Source organism: Pelodiscus sinensis, chromosome 5 (assembly GCF_052426305.1).
Source record: "Pelodiscus sinensis isolate ZL-2025 chromosome 5, ASM5242630v1, whole genome shotgun sequence".
In the NCBI taxonomy this organism is placed as follows: domain Eukaryota; kingdom Metazoa; phylum Chordata; order Testudines; family Trionychidae; genus Pelodiscus; species Pelodiscus sinensis.
In genome coordinates, this window is record NC_143056.1 from 95,287,483 (window position 1) to 95,299,703 (window position 12,221).

Genomic DNA, 12,221 nt, shown 5'->3' on the forward strand with positions numbered 1-12,221 from the left:
TCCAGTAGCGTCGACCCTTGGCGCTGCGAGACCAACCTGGCAGCACCCCAGCTGCTCTTGTGGATGCCTGGGGCAGAGCAGTTGGGGTGCTGCCGGATTGGTCCCGCAGCGCCGTTCCTCGGCGCTACTGGACCAACCCAGCAGCACCCCAGCTGCTCTGCCCCAGGTGTCCCCAAGTCAGCCGCTGCTGAAACTGACCAGCGGCTGACTCCAGGAAACCCGAGGCAGAGCTGCTCTGCCCCGGGCTTCCTGGAGCCAGCTGCTGGTCAGTTTCAGCAGTGGCTGAATCAGGGTCAGCTGGGGTGCTGCCGGGTTGGTCCAGCAGCCCTGGGGGGCAGCGCTACGGGACCTACCTGGCAGCACCCCAGCTGCTCTGCCCCCGACTTCCCCTATTCAGCCGCTGGTCAGTTTTAGCAGAGGCTGAAAAGGGGAAGTTGGGGGCAGAGCAGCTGCAATGGTCCGGCTGCCTGGAGCACTTCCGGGTTCCTGATGGTGCCGGACCATCAGGGGTGCCGGACCATCAGATGCTGGACCATCGGCGTTTTACTGTAATATGACTTTACCAAGATGGCTGCTAAAACCAAACCGGCTTTGATAGGAGCAGTTTGCTTGAGCATTTGATGAAATGAAAACATTAATCCAGTCCTCCTCAGAGCACACATAGCACTGCTCTACTAGAAAGCTGGTATAATTATGATTCTATAGATTCACAGCTTTAGATCAAGGTTGATGTCACAATGTCTCTAGAGAGGCCATTGAATGGCTAGAAATGCGGAGCCAACTGCCTGCTATATAAGTGTCCACGTATTTAGAGCATCATCCCGCACTGTATATGGGCTTGCCCAGATGTTTGACAGTTGCTGTCTGATTGATATCCCCCCTAAAAAGGTTAATATTAAACTGTTAGTAATTCAGCATTGTGGGCTGCTTAATGGTAATGGCCAAGAACTTAGTTGGGGATTAAAAACCATACCAATGCATACTGCTTCTTGCCCAACTAGATTGGCTATCACCTATGGTGAGTCACTATTTTATTAATGTAGCTGAGATCTCAAAATAGGATGGTGTTCAGTGTAGTGTTGTCAACAACTGCTTCTACAAGCTTATTCATTAACCCATGAATACTGATATTGAACAATAATGGTGATAAGATGCAGCCTTGACAAACTCCTATTGAAATGGGGAAATGCCATGTTTCTACCATTACCCTGAACATAAAGGCTTCTTTCTGTAATGATGGAGATAACATAAGTTTATCTGGCATTTATTATATCTTAGAAAGGTGCAGTTAATCACCCAGGAACTGCCAGTGGATTTCTTTGTTTGTGTGTGTTTTTTTTAAAGGAATTCCCCCACAAAGCAAAACAAGATATAATTGCAAAAGGAACAAGATATCATTGCAAAACATGAACTTATTCAGAAAGATTTATTGGGTTGTTAAAATGAAGTGTTACTGCTGCTCAACTAAATTCAATAGAAGATTTACAAAATCCCATGTGCTTTATCTAATTCCACCATTGTTAGCTCATAAGTGTAAACATTTTTTTGTCACTTTAAAAACCCATAGCAAGTATATCAAGCATATGAAGCATGAAAGAATATCAGATGTTTTAAAGTTTTCAGAGTCGGCAGTTTTAGTTCTTTGCAAATAAATAGGATACACTGAGTGACAGTGGGCCAGCTGGGTTGTGTAGTACAAGTGTCAAGCAGTAAAATGTTAAATTTAAATTCAGAGTCTGTATCTCACTGAGCTGAATGGGGGAACTTCACTCAGTGCTGTTATTTGTCATCTTGGTTGTTGAATCAGTGCAGGTTTGCCTTGATTAACATTCTGAAGATTATCTTCATAAGCACAAGGGTTATAATCTCTGTGTTTTGTGTTTAATATGTGTGTGTAAAGTATACCAGAGTTACTTATTAATATTTGGAACTTGTCCCCCCACTTATGTCCTTCAATCTCCTAAAATATAAGGGGTGAGTAATACATCAAAAATCTGATAAAAAAGAGGAATGGACACTCCTTTGTCTAACTTTGTCAGTCAGCTTGTCGTTAACAATATTTATAGTGCTTCCTAATAAAATGTATGTTCACTGAAAATTCATTCACAGATGAAAGCCACAGAGAAAAGAGTCAGGTATTTAAAAAATAAACAAAGAGGGGAGGGGAAAAGGGGTACAAGTGACCCCCGACTCACGACCCCCTGTATTCACGACTATTTTTTCATGCGAGATAGCTCCTAAACCCTCCCCTAATTTACGTCTGCAGGTCGCGTTTATGACAGTGTATGACATGGACTCCACGCGTTCTCCCAAAACAGGAAATGCACACCGTCAGTCAGACTCACCAGTCTGCAGCAGCTTCTTGACCTACGCACATCTCCACCACATGGATCTTCACTTTTTAGTTATTTTTGTGCATTATTTGAACTATTTAGTTTAGTTTTCCTCCCTTTCCATAGTCAATTTTTGGTATTTTTAGGGTATGAAATGGGTTTCCAGGAACGGAAGTGCTATTTATAACATTGCGCCTGTGGGAAATAAGGGTTCGACTTACAATGGCTTGACTTACGATAGTTCTCCAGGAACCAATTAGGTCGTAAGTGCGGAGATCACCTGTATTTTGTGAGCTGTTTGTTCTCCAAACAGGCAGCTCCCATTGGCCAAAAACTGGCCAATGAGATTGTGCTGGGGGTGGTGGCAGCATGCAAAACCTCCTCTCCCTTAGACTCACCGCTGTTCAAAGACAAACAAAGCCTCACAACTGCTTTTCTGAGCTGTGTGAGGAGGCGGGGCAAGCACGGAGCCTGCCTGAGGTGCACTGCTGTGTCCACAGGCTGGATCCAGCAGTTTGGTGGGCTGGATACATCCTGCAGGCTGTATTTTGCTCAGCCCTGCCTTAAAATTCTGGAAGAGATGGAATCTATAGATCAGGGATGGATAAGCAAGGCTAGTGAGTGGGCTGCATGAGTGGCCTTCCATCTCAGTGGGCCACAAGATTGTTGTAACCAAGGCAGTCTCCTAGGATAGGGTAGTTTTGTGAAATGTGCTTGCAGGCCTTAAATTTGCATGATTGTACCGAGTGAACCTTAGCAGCACTTGGAATGCAGAGAGAGTGCATGGCTTTCATAGTGAATGTTCATCGAATCCTAGGGCTGGAAGAGACCTCAAGAATCATCAAGTCCAGCCCCCTGCCCAAAGCAGGACCAACCCCAACTAAATCAACCCAGAAAGGGCTTTGTCAAGCCAGGACTTAAAAACCTGTAGGGATAGAGATTCCACCACCTCCGAAGGTAACCATTTCCAGTGCTTCCCCACCCTCCTTGGGAAATAGTTTTTCCTAATGTCCAACCTGGACCTCCCCCACTGTAACTTGAGAACCTTGCTCTTCATTCTGCCATCTGTCACCACAGAAAGCAGCCTTGCTCCATTCTCCTTGGAACCTCTCTTTAGGTAGTTACAGGCTGCTATCACTCTTCTCTTCTTCGAACTAAACAAGTCCAATCCCTCAGCGTCTCCTCGTATGTCATGTGCTCCAGCCCCCTAATCATTTTGGTTGCCCTCCACTGGACCCTCTCCGATGAGTCCACCTCCTTTCTGTAGTGAGGGGCCCAGAATTGGATGCAATACTCCAGATGTGGAACTTGGTAAAAGTAATATAGGAATGGATCTGACCAATCCCCAACAAACTGATGGTGCACCATTGAGAAACAATTCACGGTATTAGAGGAATGCCCTGAATGACTGAAGGAGTCCTATTGTGCTGGTTCTAAAGATGGATGGCTCACTGGGTTTCTTTATAGATTTCAAAAAAGTAAACACAGGTTCAGAATTTGATGCCCATTCCATTCCATGGGTGGATTAACTCTTAGCTTGTTGGGGAGAAAGCTTGCACATCATGACTCTGCATTTGACAAAGAGGTGGTAGATCTTTTGACTCAGGCTCTCGGGAGATGTATTTTTCTGTGCCACTGTGTCTATTTCATTTTAAGATGATGCCCTGTGGATTACATGGTTGGCAATTGGTACTTTCCAATGTTAGATGGATAGATTACTCCAACTGCATAATGTGCTTGCAGCGTACTTGGACAATGTAGTCATTTTAGCAAGGATTGGGGTTCCTATCTGGATAAAGTGGCCACTGTCCTCTGATCGCTATGGGAAATGGGGTTAACAGCTAATCCTGCTAAATGTGCAGTAAGAAAACAAGGGTCATTCAGTGGAGGGCAACTTCACCCTTTGGTGGTTAAAGTGTGTTCTTTATAGCCATACAACACCCCGACCAAAAGGCAGGTGTGGGTTTTATATGCCTAACCTGCTACTACCACTGCTTAATACTGCATTTGGCACTGTAGCAGCCCTGCTAAATGACCTAACTAATGATTCTACCCCAAGATGAGTTTTATTGATGTCCATCTCTGAAAAAGCCTTTCAAGACCTCAGTGGCATATTCTACTATCATGTAGTGTTGTATAGTCCAAACTTATGGAAGGAATTTGTACTGCAAACATATGCATCGAAGATAGGGCTTGAAACAGTCCTTTCCCTAAAGGTAAATGGTGAAAAACTACCAGACAGTGTACATCAAACTAGAAACTTTTTTCTCATGAGAGATTATGCTCATGATGGAGAAAGAATGCTTGGCTCTCAACAGTGTTCCCTCTAAGATGTGCGCCTGCGTGAGTGCACACCAAGAATGTGAGGCCTGTCCACCACCTCAGCAGGGCTGCACAGCGGCAGCTCAGCTGCTCTGGGGCTGGACCTGTGGGGTCACGCAGCAGACGGCAGCCTTTCAGACAAGACTGCCAGGGGCCAGAGCCACATAGCAGGCAGCGGCTGTTTCCGTAGCTCCGGCTGGCAGCTGCCTCCAGCTGCCGGAGCTGTCAGGGCTGCAGCAGGAAGCCGTTTCCAGTTCCGTCTGCCTATGGGTGCTGCCGCTAGATGCCACTCTGGGAGTGGGACGTGGCAGCAGCCAAGGAGTTCGTGTTGCGCAGCCTACCGGAGACAGATGAGAGCAGCCAGCACCCAGCCCATATTCCAGAGGTAGCACATTCATATGGTGCTGCCTGCTCCAGATTGGGCTGCCAGCTTCTGGCCTTGCCCCTGGCTTCCCCCTGCCACAGACACTCCCCAGAGACAGCAGCTAGCAGTTCATCCTTTGGTCCAGGGCCAGGGAGATTGGGACATAGGGCCAGAGTGTCAGTAAGTGGACCAATGCTCAGAGCTGGGAGATGCGAGGGAGCCTGGTAGCAAAAATAATCCTAAGCAACAGATGTTCTAAGCTCCTTGGGGGGCAGGGACCCTGCTGTCTCTGTCTCTCCTCTGTGTCCTGCCCAGTCCCTGCTTTGAAACGTAATCCATAAAATGTGTTGAACTGGCCCTCAAATGTTAATGGAAACAACATGGTAAACACATACCCCCTTCCCTGCTCCTTCTCCTGCTGGTTCATCCCCTGTGCATTTCATAACCCCACTGTGCTGAGCCATTAGTCAGAGCTGAAGTCTCCATGTGCTGGTTGAGGGGAAGAATAGAGATGCCTCAAAATTGATGGTGCTGGGGGCAAAAGTACCTGAATTCTTTCTTCTGATGATTGGTGCTTGGGATTTGCGCCACTATTTATTACTGGTGTTGTGTAGCAACACAGCACAAGTCTTTAAGAAAAACAGCTTATTGTTCCAACTTTGCAGATAGGGTGTGAGTGAGATGTCTTTTTACCTTATCTGTAACTGATGGCATGGTACAGTACTTTGGCATGTAGGGTCAGCCATAATAATAAGGATGCTTGGGTGTAAGTTTTGACTTAAACAGCTCTTTTTATTCTTTGTGACTGGGAAAGGGCTGGTTTAGTATTCTTTATGATATTGGTTAGTAACTTGGGGGGTACCACGGAGGCACACATCCAAACAGGTGCACATGACCTCAGTATTGGTATACAAGACAAAACTCACTCTGCTCATGGATGGAAAATTTTAGAGGGAACACTGACTGTCAAGTAGGTGATAGAGAACCTACTGACTCCTAAGGAATGAATTCACATTAGTTACTGATCAAGTACCCTTATGCTGGATGACTAGGAGACGGTACCTATGGTTCCAGCATTGTGCCTTCCAGATACACTGGGCAGCAAGTTTGCATCAGCATGCTGATTTTTTCTGTGAAGAGAAGTAGCCCTCACCACCCAAGGCCAGGCTTGCTAGGGAGAATATGCAAGCAGTTCACACGCTCCTGAACAGGAGATGTACACAGCTGTGTGGAAAGGTCTCCCTCTTCTGAAACATGCTAGCCATTTACCTTACTAATGGGACCAGGGACAGCAGGACTAGAGGCAATGCGGTCACCCCAAAGAACTGCGGGTTTGGAGCTCTGGCTCTTGGGAGCGGTAGCCTGACTTGTTGCTGCAGTTTCTGGTAGAGCTCTTCAGTTTTGCAGATACAGATTTATATGCCTCGGAAGCAGCATTGATGGATGTAAACTTTGTATCCATGCAGGGCTTTCCTGACAAAATCAGTTAAGGTTACGAATTGTATACATTAGTCTAATCATTGGAAAATTGAAGGGGCCCAGTTAGGAGAAAGCTGGGACCTCTAGAGAGACTACCCCAGTGTATTAGTTTCAGCTCACAGACATGTAGGGGAAAAGGTGATAATGATTTTGTTGAATGGGAGAAAATGTATTAATTGTTGCCTTTATGTCAATGAAACAATGCAAAGAAAAAACAAACCAATGTGGCAAAGACCCAACTGGAGATATTTTTAGCTCAGAAGAATTGTTTTGGAAAGTTATAAGCATTTGAAAACAGGGGGTCAAAATACGAACTCTTTAGTGGTCAAGAGTGAGCAGTCCCTCAAGTACAAAACTATGGGTATACTGAACTCTGGTGACAATCATTTTAAATATATTTTGATTTGGGACCACTGAAATTTTACATTCTGTGCTTCATCTTGTCAGAGTAACTGCCTCAAACTTGCATGTGGAATAAATCCATAGTGTTACAAAATATTCAAGTTCTGAGTTTGTGAGAGGGGCAAGACTCTCCTTCATGGGTATAGAGAGGGGTCCACTTCCGGGGTTTATTTTGTGTGAGGCTCCAAGAACCTGCTTGCTACTGAAGAAGGACTCTTGAAAGGGTGTTAGGAACAGAGCCGGCTGGTAGCTGCAGCTGCACAGGGAATGGTCTTCCAGTTCCAGTTTCTAGCCCTGAGATATGTCAGTAGCCACCTCTGATTCTCACCTGCAACATGGTTGCAGCAGGCATGTCTGACTCCTCTCTTAGACAACAGCAACATGGCATCTCTCACCAGCATCACTCCTACATTTTTCTTTACTGTAGAAGAGAAAGGGAGTCTGCAGCTGCTACTGCTGGAGAATAACAAGGGAACTTGGGAACACTGCAGATGCACCGGATTTCATTTTACTGTAATACTAAGTTAGCTTGCTGCTATCACTCTATCATATAACAGATGATAGTGCTTCAGGAGCCTATTTAAGGCACTGTGTTATAATAAAGCAAGATACAATGGTTTTGGGTGACTCAGCTTGTAATAGTGCTGCATGTTCTCTCCCTCTTCCTCTCTGTTGTGATAGCATTAGTCTTTGCACCTCTTGGGTAAAACTAATAAAATTCACCAGAAAGTAATCTAAGCCCTTTAAATTTTAACTTGAGTGAGACTGGTCCCAGGAAGCTGATAATTAATATATGTAGCTACTCATTTCCTCCCTTTCTGGAACTGTGTACCTTATTTAGTCAGCCTTTTTGGCTCAGGTTGCTTGTTAAATATTTGAGCTCTAGTTTGCAAACTATAATTCAGTCTTCCCTGTCTCCACCAGTGTAGAGAATAGATCAGGGCTCTAAGTTCATACCAGGAGTGCAAGTGATAGCCACACTTTCCCCTTTCTTTTCTGTTTCAGAAAATACCACATAGGTGTAACTAACTAGGGATGTTATATATTGGTTAATTGAATAGTCGATTAACCTCATCAATTCTTATCAATTACTTGACTATTCTAGGGGGCCCACTCCCAAGGAACCCACTGCCACTCTGTGCTGCTGCCTCTGTATCAGGCTGCAGTGTGAGGTGCCAGGCAGGAACTTCCCCGACAGGGGAGCCAGTTTAAAAACCAGCTCCCCTTGTGGACTGGCTGCCTGTCACCCTGTGCTGCTGTCTCTGATACAAGCTGGAACTCAGCCTGGCTGCCTGCCTGCCTGGTTCCTTAAACCCAGAGCTGCAGTGGGGATAGGTCCTGAACCCAGCACGAGCCAGGACTGAGCTGGGTTGCTGGCCAGCCTGCTAAAAAGCTTACTGGAAATGGGAGACAGGGAATGTGTGGGGTCTATGGCACTAACCTATAAGCTTTTGCTTATCAGTTAATTGGTTAATCATCTATACTATTACATCCTAAACTCTAACAAATCACAGCACAGCTCATGTGTCAAGAGGCTTTTTTCATATAATGGTGCTACACATTGAACCTCTCTAGTCCAGCACTCTCTGATCTGGCAACATTTGCGGTCCGGCATGATTTTAGGTAGCAGAATGTCCAATTATCATGGTTGTGACCAAATTTCCCACTGTCCCAGAAAGTTTGTTTACAGCCACCAGTCCTGGCTCTCAGTGTTCTGTGCTGTTATTTAGTTCTGAATGGTACCCCTAAATGTCTAAGAGCCCAGGAAGCAGTGGAAGTGTTGATAATGCTGCTAGACAACATTAACCTCCCATGGTTAAGTAAATTCTCTGGTTCGGCACCCATCAGGTCCCGACGATGCCGGACTAGAGAAGTTCTACCTGTACTGGGAAAACTAACAAGATTGTCATCAGCTCCTTATAGCATCTGTCAAGGGATAAAACCTGATATGCATGTCCATGCAAAATAGGTCCTGGGCTGCTGCTAACTCGGAGCTACCTCCCCCCATTTTTTTCCTTTCTGTCCATCTTAGGTTCTTATATGATACTTGCAACATAGCATATGATAACCTTAATGTATTTGTACTTTTAGTGCCCCTTGAGGTAGGCTAGTACTGTTCCCCATTTTAAAGATGGGAAACCCGAGGAAAAGAGAGACTGTGTCCAAGGTCACAGAGGAATCGGGCTCTGTTGAGTCGTAGGCTATTGCTCTAACCCAAGGGTGGGCAGTAATTTTTAATGGGGAGGCACTCCAAGATTTTGTCGAAGGTCGCACTTGTGTGGAGGGAGTGTGGGGTCTGGGACGGCAGGTGGGGAAGGAGCTTGGGATAGAGGATTGGGGTGCAGGAGGGAGTGTGGGGTCTAAGAGGGAGTTTGGGTGAAGGAGGGGGTTATGATCTGGGGCAGGCATTTGGGGTGTAGGGTCCAGGAGGGGTTATGGGTGGAGGAGAGGATTCTGGCCTGGGGGAGAGATATAGAAGGGGCTGCAGGGTCTGGGAGGGAGTTGTGACCTGAGGGTGTGCGAAGAGGGGATACAGAGGGTTTGGATGGTGGCCTGAGGCAGGGAGCTGGGGAGAGAGGGGGGGTGAGGTGCCAGAGGCAGGCTCTTGCTGGGAGGTGCTTACCTAGGCAACTCCCAGCCAGCAGCTCTGCAGACTCCCTGCCTGTGTGCTGGATGAGCTGCTCCATGTGGCTCTGCTCCAACACAGGGAGGGAGGGAGGGAGTAAGGAGGCTTCATTCACTGCCCTTGCCTTTAGCAAGATTTCTCAGCTCTTATTGACCAGAAACTGGCCAATGGGAGCTTGGGTATTTTGCTAGGGGATGGGTACAGTGCACAAAGCTTTATCCTCCCTTCCCAGACTGCAGAACAATTAGCAGCCTGCTTTTTAAAGTGACTGCCCCTGTTCTATAGTAAGGATGCCAGTGAGGCAGCCGTGGGCCAGATCTGGTGGCTTGGTGGGCCAGATCTGGCCTGCTAGCTGCCTCTTGCCCACCCCTGCTCTAACCAATGGACCATCCTTTGTATCCTGACAATCCTTCAGTCTCCTCAGAAAGATTGCATGTATAATCCCAAGTACGAGTACTTTACTAAGTGACAATTACCTGTATATCTTTTTCCCTCAAGATATTTCTCCTTGTTCATCTCATGGCTTTTATGACTATTGCAATGTAAATAGCATTTTACTTGAAAATTAAGAGGCTTAATATTAGTATTAGTTTTTTTCAAATTGAGGGACAAAATTGCTCCCTACTTTTGTGTTACATCCTATATGTATAAAATACTCTTGTGCAGCTTCCTCAACTCCTTTTTAATAAAAGTAGGGTCTTTTGATCCACTTATTGCTATTATCTGCTATAGATGCATCTAAACATAGATGCATTTAGTTATCTTTATAGTTCTGCTACACTATATTTGATTACTAATTAATGGTGATTTGTATGAATTCTACCCATTTTGCTAAAAATGTAATTTCATTGTAAAGACTGGCACTGTTGCATATTTTTAATTTTGTACTGGGGTTTAAATATAATATAGGAGCATAATTATTATACGGAATTAAAGCCACCTCACGAAGGACTTGTGCTTTCCAGTTCTGTTGGATAGTGAGTAACTCTTCTAACATTTACAAGATTTCTATTTTTTTATGGTAGAGTGACTAATACTTGAGAACTGGTTTTAATGGTAATTTTGTCTGAGTCAGGAGTACACAATTCCATTCCTAATGTATACTTCAATCTCTTAAAATAATACACACATCCATTCACACACACACACACACACTTTAATTGTTACTATTCAGGACAACAAGTTCAAAGAAAAACAGGTGACAGTTATTAAAATGCTTCTTGTCATAATTACCGTACTTTAGTGTATATAACCCACACCCGTGTATAACCCGCACTCGTGTATAACCTGCGGTTTTTCTTTTTTGTGTAAAAAAAAAAAAAAAAAAAAAAAAACCCTTAGATTACCCGCGGACATGTATAACCCGCGGGTCCTGCATTCCATCCATCTGTTGTTCTGCTAGCGGGGGGAACGGAGAGCGCAGCTCAGGCAAGCTGGCCGGCCTGCAGGAGGGGAGCTGCACTCGCGCTCAGATGCAACCTACCCTCCTCCAGCGGAGGGAATGGAGAGCACAACGCAGGTGCGCTGGAAGCTCGTCAGGCCCTCCCTGCAGCGGAGTAGCGCTGACCCAATTCTAATGGGGCAGAGCTGCTTGTGAGTAAAAATAAACTTGTATACCCCGCAGACATGTATATCCCGCAGGGGGAGGGTTGTAAAAACATGTATAACCCACAAGTTATATATGCTAATTTACAGTAGTTTTGTGCACTAATCCATTGAAGTAAAACACCATTCCATTATAGTATCTACAATGGGTTTATATATATATATATATATATATATATATATATATATATATATATATATATATATATACACACACACACACACACATCCACCTGGACTTTTTTGCATATTATTCCACTTTTACAGCACAGGAGACTGTAGAATTTGCTCATTGTTTAGAGATATTCAGAGAGAGGCTAAATAAGGAGCTCATGGGGTTTTCCATAGAAATCTACCAATACAAAACAGAAGTGATGCAAGGGGATTCACTTAGAGAAGAGGTCTTTTTTATATTTATAAATTATCTGATTCTCTCTTTGGATCAAAAGTTCAAAACATCCATATTTGTGTACCTGGAATTAGGTTACCTAATCCAAGTAAATAACTTGATTTTTAACTTGACTTTGAGCACTTCTTGCTTCAGTTGACTTTGGTGGCATTTGTGAGTGTTCAGCATCTCAAAAAAAAAGTCACTTATTTTAGAGATCTAAATCTGGGTTTAGTTGCTAGACTTTAAGTACCCTTGATTGAGAATATTGGTTAACATTCTTAGTTCATAAAGCAGCAGCATCTAGAGAAGAGCAGCTAACTGTATTCCTAGAAATCAAGACTGCCCTTCACTTAAATCAAATATACATTATCTTCATGTTTGGCTATCACCAAATATTAAATAACATTTTTTTTTTTAAATTCATCCTTAGTAATATTTCTACTAAATTTTAATAATACACATCCCTTGTTATAATTAAGGAAAGAATAGATTTTTACTTGAGAAAGAGAGAATAGTTTTTTCTCAAATACAATTTACAAAATCTGATGGCTTATTGAAGTCATTTAGATATTGGAATTTTAACAAAATTAGTTTCCAAAATGGAATTTTAATAACTACCTGATTGAATCATTCTGTGTAAATATAAACTGTATGTAATTAGATTTAACAGATTTGAGAAAAATATTAGCTAAGTAAAAT

General features: G+C 44.1%; 1 protein-coding gene across 5 annotated transcripts in view; it reads left to right on the forward strand.

The window, feature by feature from the left end:
• Positions 1-12,221, forward strand: part of METTL15 (methyltransferase 15, mitochondrial 12S rRNA N4-cytidine) — a 166,413-nt gene that overhangs the window by 5,717 nt on the left and 148,475 nt on the right. The gene's annotated exons all lie outside the window — the stretch shown is intronic.